This window comes from Ailuropoda melanoleuca, chromosome 13, assembly GCF_002007445.2.
Source record: "Ailuropoda melanoleuca isolate Jingjing chromosome 13, ASM200744v2, whole genome shotgun sequence".
In the NCBI taxonomy this organism is placed as follows: Eukaryota; Metazoa; Chordata; class Mammalia; order Carnivora; family Ursidae; genus Ailuropoda; species Ailuropoda melanoleuca.
Genome location: NC_048230.1, coordinates 40,520,286 through 40,528,515, shown reverse-complemented (window position 1 = coordinate 40,528,515; position 8,230 = coordinate 40,520,286). Strand labels below are relative to the sequence as shown.

The window sequence follows — 8,230 nt, the reverse complement described above, 5'->3', positions numbered from 1 at the left end:
CGCGGCCTCCGGACCCTCGCCGCCCGCCGCCCGCCCGGCGAGTGTCCCGGTCCGGCTCCCGCGGCCGCCGACACCACAAACAACGGCGCGGGGCGGGGCCGGTGTCCAACGTTCGGGGGCCGCGAGCCGCCGCCGCTGATTGGCCCGCGCCGCTCGGCCTGCGCCCGGCTCCGGTGAGGACGTTCGATTCGAATCCTGCGGCCTGCGGCCCGCACTGTTTCTCTTTTCGCCCGGCCGCGCCCATTGGCGGAGGTCGGCGCCGTGGGGCTGCTCGGCATTGGTCGGCCGCTGTGTTTTGGCTCGTCCGGGCTCCTGGTTGGCCACGGCCGGGAGTTTGGGGCGGAGTCGCGCGCGCTGATTGGCCTCCCGTGGGCCCGTTTGAACTCAACTTGAAAACCTTGAGTGTCTGCTGATTGGCCGAGGGCCCTGTGTTTGCTGTTGTAGGCTTGGGGGTGGTGCGGCCAAGTTCATTCATTACTTCATTGAAACCCAACATGCTCAGCTGGAAAAGCAAGACAGAGTGGCTTTGACTCATTTCCTCTGAAAGATGTGGTCATCTCGAGAAACAGAATGATCAAAATAGAAAACAGAGGCTTTGCAGCTGCTCAAGTCTCAAAATTGTTTATTTTTTTTAAACTTTCAAGCAGCTCCACTTTTTTTTAAGGCTTTTATTGAAATATAAGGTACCCGCTTTCTGCTTCCTTTCAGTCACCACCACCCCCCCAAAGCCGAACAGTCTCTTCCTAGTTTTTAGACCAAAAACTTTGCTCTTCGAAGATATAAACCAATGTTAACATCCACTAGGTGTAGTTGCAAGGGGGAAAGATTGGTGACTTTCTCAGTCATTAATATCCCAAGCTGGGAACTTCTCTTTTTCTTAAATCGTTTGACCTAGCTGAAGTTTTAATTTCTACCGTCTTTTTAAAAATAGTGTTTCTTGGGGCTCCTGGGTAGGTCATTTGGTTAAGTATCTGCCTTCAGTTCGGGTGATCCCCGGGGTCCTGCTCAGTGGGGAGTCAGCTTCTCCCTCTGCCCCTCCCCCACCCAAATAAATAAAATCTTCAAAAAAAAGATAGTGTTTCTGTACCAGCATTGGCTCTCAACCCTAGCCATTTAAAAACAAGATTTGTTTATGTGTGCTCAGCTTCCATCTTCTGGGTAAGGATGTGACCTTCAGGGGCGCCTGTCCTGCTCAGTAGGAAGAGCATGTGACTCTTGATGGGGGTTGTGAGTTCGAGTCCCACCTTGGGTGTAGAGATTACTTAAAACTAAAATCTTTAAACAAAAAAAAAAAAGAGGATTTGACCTACAGGGCTGTGTCTGGGAATTGTAAGGGTGAGGAAAGAACTAGGAGTTTAAGCAGACTGAGGAAGGGGCAGAAAGGTTAGGAAGGCAAATATTGCTAGGGATTCACTGTTAGAATTTCTGTTTCTGAAAAACTTAGTAAGTGTTGGATCTGAAATGCCAATCACACAGTATATTGAAATTAGTCAAGGGTCTGCAGAATAGGAGGCTAGAAGAAAACAAGCCACGGTTCTATTTTGACTTTGCCTAAAGTGAATGTCTCTAAGAAGACTTGACCATATAAAAAATAAAATGTAAATAAGGAAAAAATTACACCCGATGTTTATGTACTGATGAAAAACAGCCTTGGGCATTATAAGGAGCTTGTCCCATTTAGTTAGTCTTTTTGTTTGTTTGCTTGCTTGTTTGTTTGTTTATTTTGAAGGGGAAGGAGTCAGCGTTTTGACTGCTTCTTTTGCCCTAATGAAGTGCACATGGGGCTGAGCCCGAGGGCGGCTGGAGAGTCAAGTACAGCTTGCAGCCCTTCCCTTCCAGTAATTGCAAGGTGAAAACAAAAGTGAGCAGACGGCAGCTCGTACTGCCAGGGAGCTCTGGCCACAAGCAGCCCCAGAACAAGGAAGTACTGTCATTGTGGGGCTCCAGTTTTCACAAGTACATACAGGTGTCAAGCATGCCACAACCATGAATAGACCTGAGCAGAGGCATTTCAGCCTGCAGGAGCCCTTGGGTCTTAATTAAGAAGTTCTCCAGGAAGACCAGCGTCCTGAAAACACCACAATTGCCAAACCCTTCCCCCCCACCCTGCTGGCTATCAAGGCAGTTTATTCTGAAGGTTTCTTTAATTTTTACCATTTGCAGGTTTACCATGATCACAGCTGTGGGCACCTGGGCAAGGCATAGAGGACCAGGCCCCCAAGCCAGAAGGACTCCAGCTCTGTGGGCATAAGGTGACTCTGGGCAGAGAGGGAGAGCAACAGAGCTCTGTCTCAGATCTGTGGCCATGAGAGGTGGAAATGTTCGGTCAATACTTCGGCTTCTGAGAATCTGGTTGGAGATGAATGGAGGTAGGGCTTCCTCTTCCCAGGCCGGTTAACACAGGAGTGTCCCTGTCCTGGGAGCGCAGGGAGAATGAATGAGGTCATGTTTGTAGAGGGCTTAAAGCAGCTCTCCAAGTGCGAGGTATTATTAACAGAAGGTATCATTATTTTCATCTGAGAGGACAATGTGCGGCAGGTAAAACAGAGCAATAAAAACATGCCCATTAATAACAAGTCAAACAGCAGTAGCCTCAGAAGGAAGAGAATCTTCGTTCCATCAATGGTCTGAGCTACAGAGCGAGCCGAGACCAGGAAGAGAGGCGGTCTCAGCCCGTATTTCCTTGGGGCCCCCCCCGAGGATGTTGTGAATGTACATCGGGGAGTGGGTGCTGAGACAGCCAACAACGCGGGACCACAACAAACCACCAACGCCTGCCAAGCGCTTCCTGTGAGCCACGCACCTTTCTAAGAGTTAAATGTCAGTGAACTCATTTCGATCTTCACAACAATCCAGAGTCCCCTTTCACACACCAGGCAGGTAAGGCACACAGGAGGGGAGAAGCCTCCCCAAGGTCAGAGTAGTAAGTGGTGGAGTGAGGCATGGGCTCGGGTCTGGTTCCAGAACCTCGCTCATGGTTACCCCGTGGGGCGCGCCGCCTTCCTTTGTGCTGGAGTAATTGCCTTTTGCACACAAGGGCTGTCAGGGTACTGGGATTTCCGCTGGGGGGACTTGAACATGAGCAAGTCCCCGATGGGGAAAAGGGGGCACCAGCTGACTTGGTATCTTCGTATTTCTTGTTTCTCTACGGCTGCTTCAAGTTGCCAGGACAGGGGGACAGGGAGGTGGCCAGGAGAAGCAGAAAGAAGTTGGGGGAAGGCAAGGGAAGATGGGAAGGATGCCCGTGCCAGGATGAGAAGGCAGCAGGAAGGCAGCAGCACCAAGGCCCACCGGGCGGGCAGCTGGCTGAGGCTGGGAGGTCCGGCCCAGGAAGGGGGGCTCAGGTGCTGACGGATGGGATGGCTCGCTTTCCCGGTCTTGGACTTGCATTGCTACTGCTGGCTTTCGCTTGCTTCCCACAGCCTATGTTGTCTACCTCTTCTCCGTGAAAACTGATGCTATTTCTACTATGTATAGTGGGCTGGGTAGACCTTGCACTTCGAAGCATTAATTTTTTTTTTCTAGTCTTTCTCCTTGAAGAGGATGGGGCCTCGTGCAGAAACGCTCCCTCTACTCCAGGCAAATCCCAGCTCACCTCTGTGATAATTGAGATTTATGGCTAGTGAGGATGTACTATGAACCCAGCTCTGCGCTAAATCCTTGGTTTGAATTACCTTATTTAATAAGGTAATTACCTTATTTAACAACCCAGGGAAGTGGGGACTGTGCCTAGCCCCAATTAGCAAGTGAGAAAAGCGGGGTCAGAGAGGTTAAGTGACTTATTCAAGGTCACTCAGCTAGCTCGGGGTGGAACTGAGCTGTGAACTCAGCTACGTGTGTTTGCCCCCAAAGCTGGTGCACTTAAATATCATAATGTACTTTCTATCCCTGCCTGCCCCGTGGCATCCACCTTATCTTCTCCCTCAGTGTTACTAGAAAGGTAGAAAAGCATGTCTGGGTTGTTGGAAGTAGCAGGAAGGTCAAAGCCATTCCGCCAGTGATGAGTTCATGCTGGTTTACACCAGATTACATTTTCACCAAATGTCACACGTCTCCCAGGGGACAAAGGCCATAGCACTCCCAACACAGTTACTGGCATTTCCTAAAAGCTGCACTAGTGGCCTGCAGGCTCTGTCCTGCACCAGCCGGGTGATAAGGTGGCCCCGCCTCCCGTCGCCGGGTGTGTCTCATGGTAGATGAGTCTCTGGCAACCTTTCGAAGGGACACCAGAGGCTGGGTCTTTGCCAACGGGGAGAGAAAGGCCGGGTAGAGAGACAACTTTCTAAGGAAGGTTCTCCTCCTCAGGGGCCTCCAGTCGTCTGCTTGGACTCAGGCTCCCAGCCACATTCTCTCGATGGTCTAGGAGTTGACTGGCCTGGAGCTGGGTCTCTGTAGCCTCACCCTTGCATTCGAGACATGCGAGGTCCGTTGCTGTGGGAGCTGCTGACGTCAAGTTTTGAAGCAGCTTTCTTACCTGACCCGCCCCTTTGTGTGTGTGTGTGTGTGTGTGTGTGTGTGTGTGTGTGTGTGAAATATATCACACCAAGAGTTTGTGTACAACCTATGAGCGGTTTGAGGAATAATGACCAATCAATGACACAGACCCTAAGATGTCCAAGGCCAGCGCCTTTGAAAACACACATGAGCCTCCCCAAAAGCATACCTTCCTTTCTTCCCCAGACACATAATCCTCAAATTTGAATTAATCATTAATCATTCCCTTGCTTTTCTTCGTCCTTTACTCTGGTAGGTATGTCTCTCCAAACAATGCACTGTGGGTGTGACAGATTGACTCCTTGGCGTACATGGTTCACCCCTTCTGTCCTCCGTCCCGCTCTTCATTAACTCTGCTGGGTAAGCTCCCTGGGCCACCCCCTTACCAACATGGGTCTCTCGCAAACAGGGCTGGCTCTCTTGTGCTCTCTTGTTCTCTCTTCCATGACCCCGGACAGCAACTCTGATCCAAACTAGCAATTGTAGGTGGCAAGGAGATAGGAAGGCTCCTCCGGGGAGGAAGAAGTGAAGCTGGGAAGGATTCAGGTAGATAGAAAGGAGAATGAAAGGAATTTTCAGAAGAGGGAACAGTGCCAACCAAGGCACAGAGTTACTCTGAAAGCAAGTTCCTAACAAGGAGTATTCAAGGCATCTGTTGGGAGACAGTGGGGTGGGGGAGACGCTAAGCTTGGGTAGGCAAGGGTTAGAGTGGACCTTCTCTGGGCAGTGGGGTGGGAGGGGGTGGTTAGTATCCTTCCTTTTATTCCCGAAAAATGACACAGGCTTTCTCAAGGTGGTGCAGAGACTCCTCAAATTCATCAGGTTGGGCTAAGCTACGTTCGGGGAAGTACAATCCTGAAGTTTCACTTCTCACCGATACAAAGTTTGCTGCGGTTGGTGACTCTCAGGAAGAACGGCCCTCTGGGCAATGACGTGATGACCCAGACTGTGGGAGTGTCCACGATCTTGCAGGCCCCAGTTGGTAAACTCGAGCCCTTGGGTGGCTGCCTGTTTTTATAAATAAAGTTTTTTTTGTTTTTGTTTTTGTTTTTTTTAAAGATTTTATTTATTTATTCAACAGAGATAGAGACAGCCAGCGAGAGAGGGAACACAAGCAGGGGGAGTGGGAGAGGAAGAAGCAGGCTCATAGCGGAGGAGCCTGATGTGGGGCTCGATCCCGCAACGCCGGGATCACGCCCTGAGCCGAAGGCAGACGCTTAACCGCTGTGCCACCCAGGCACCCCTATAAATAAAGTTTTATTGGAACTCAGTTACCCTTGTTTGTTTATGTATTACCTATGACTGCTTTTGTACGACAGCAGAGCTGAGTAGTTGCGGTATGCGTCACGGAGCCTAAAAGGTTTCCTATCTGTCCTTTGCCCTACATGGAACATTCCAGCAGGTAATGAGAGTGCTGGAGAGTCGAGGCTTGGCAATTAGGTGTTTTAGCCCAAATGTAACACACCTCTGTTCACGGTTCCTTATCCAGAAGAATCACATGGCCTCTCCCAACCCAGAGGGAAGCAAGAAATAGAGCAGACCAGGGTATCGATGAGCTTTAGTACCTTCTAAAACACCGCCATGTGGCTCTTCCGCAGGCACCAGGCTGCCGGGCAATGAGGATGAGCCTGTTTTCCCCTGCTTATCTCTAAATCCCAGAGACGCAAAGGGAATTGACATGGCCTAGGACTCAGCAGAGCAGAGGGGCAATGCTGAAGAGGTCTGGAGTTTCTGATGAGATGCTGCTTGAGGTTTCTGGAATTTTCAGGAACACAGGAAGTCAGGGCAAGTCCTGGAAGAGACGCGTGTGGTTAAAATAAAGTCCCTGATCTTATTTATTTATTTATTTTTTGGCAAGTTTGGCAGTGATAGGTGCCCTTCTCCTCTAGGAACACAGGGCACCTTGGGGGGGAGGTTGGATGTGTGCTATTTCCTGACCCCAAAAGCCCAAGCCACACAGATCATTTTTTGGACCAAGCACGGGTGCTGTAAATAAACACAGGGCAGTGTCTGCATAAAGAGGAAGGAAGTATTTACCGAGAACGAGAGCACTGGGTTGTACACAACAGAATTGGGAAACCACCAGATGTGCCTCATCACCAGCGGCCCCCCGGGCCTAGCATGCCCCTGGGGCCCGAGAGCAGTCAGAGAAAATCCCAGGTCCTGCCCTTCGGGAGCCTCCAGACCAGAGCTGCCCCACTGACCAGACTGTGTCTGGAGCCCAGGCATCAGAAGGGACTGCTTCAGGAGACGCGGCGTCTGTCCGGGTCCGAAGGCAGTTACGGAGCACAGGGTCCACAGAGAACATCTGCCGGAGCTCTTGGAGAGACGTTTAAGGCCAAAAATGATTTCTAGAGGCAAGAGGACATGGAGTGTCAAAGAGCTTGTTGAAAAATGGTCCTCAAGGGAGAAAAAAAAAAAAAAAGGTCCTGATTCAGATAAGGAGAAGATGTAGAAGGAAGTGGGTCGGATAAGGAAGACAGATTAAATATGGAGGGAGGCAAGGCAGGGGTGGGGCTGGAGGGAGGGCCCCATGCATTGCGCTTTATTACGGGTGTCTCTGCAGACAGAACCACGCTGCTGGCTTGGGGACCAGCAGGCCTGGCGCTGGGACAGGTTTCCCATGTGAGCTGGTAGGACGGGCAGGCTGTGGGGAAGACCAGGGGCTTCGGACTCGGATGAACCTCAGGCAAGCCCCTGCTCCCCACGCCTTGTTGAGGGAGCTTCGGTTTCCCCGGCCAGGAAATGGCAAGAATAATAGTGCTCTCTCGCTCTCCCTTCTGCCTCTGCCCCTCCCCGACTCACACACATTCTGTCTCTCACGGTCTCTTTTTCTCAAATAAATAAATAAAAATCTTTAAAAAAAAAAAAAGAAAGAAAAATGATTATTTTTTGGGGCACCTGGCTGGCTCAGTCAGAGCATGCAACTCTTGATCTTGGGGTTGTGAGTTTGAGCCCCACATTGGGTGTAGAGATTCCTTAAAAATAAAAAAAATTCTTAAAAAAATGATTATGCTTCATATGTATTTCAGTTAGCCGTGTGCACTTACATATGGGAAACAATGTATCCAGGCCTTTGGGTGGGGACTGGGGGTTCATTCAAAGAAACCTAAGATCAGGCATGGCAGGTAAACCCGCTCAGGGCCTGGGCGAAGCCCTGATGGGCTGCATTTGATGATTTCTGTGGTTTAAATAGTCTCATTATGGCCAATTTCAAGCTACCAACATAACAACTGGCTGGCAAAATTCCTGAACAGCTCTAGAGAGCAGGCCCCAACCCAATGAGCTTTCTCTCTAGTTAGCAAAGGACACCTAAGTGCAGAGTTAGCAATAGCGACTCACAGATACGCCCCACAGAGGACTGATCCAGATCTTAGGAGCTAGAGGGCCATTTAGGGGTGGCAGTCCCTTTGAGTGAAGGGACTGAGGCTGTTGCATTTGAGGGAGGAAGAAGCCTGGCTTCTTCTCTGGCCATCCAGCAGCTACCCCAAATGTGATGGGTAAGATGTGTTCCTGGCATTTTGAGTTCCAATGGGCAAGGAAAGATGATATCTCAGGGGATCCAGCCCCTGGGCTCTGCCTCCAGCCAGTGGGGCACCGACCTCCCTTTCACCATCTGCAGGGCCTCGAATGCACAACCTAGCCCTGAAATCCTGGAATTCTGACATAAAAAATACTTAATTTAAGTGGTTATCACTTAAATAAACAAGGAATTAACTGAGGAAATTCAACCACT

At 50.3% G+C, this 8,230-nt stretch overlaps 1 long non-coding RNA gene across 4 annotated transcripts; it reads right to left on the bottom strand.

Moving 5' to 3' along the window:
* Positions 1-6: 6 nt before the first annotated feature.
* LOC105237915 lies at positions 7-6,949 on the bottom strand. 4 transcript variants are annotated; one of them, XR_002142830.2, is made up of 5 exons: positions 6,699-6,949; positions 6,060-6,286; positions 5,369-5,502; positions 4,881-5,025; positions 2,143-2,416 (listed from the first exon to the last, which is right to left on the bottom strand). It is a non-coding gene; the product is annotated as an uncharacterized LOC105237915 (long non-coding RNA). The 4 variants fall into 4 exon arrangements; XR_004619735.1 differs by lacking the exons at positions 2,143-2,416; positions 4,881-5,025 and adding an exon at positions 7-502; XR_856595.3 differs by lacking the exon at positions 4,881-5,025.
* Positions 6,950-8,230: the final 1,281 nt, after the last annotated feature.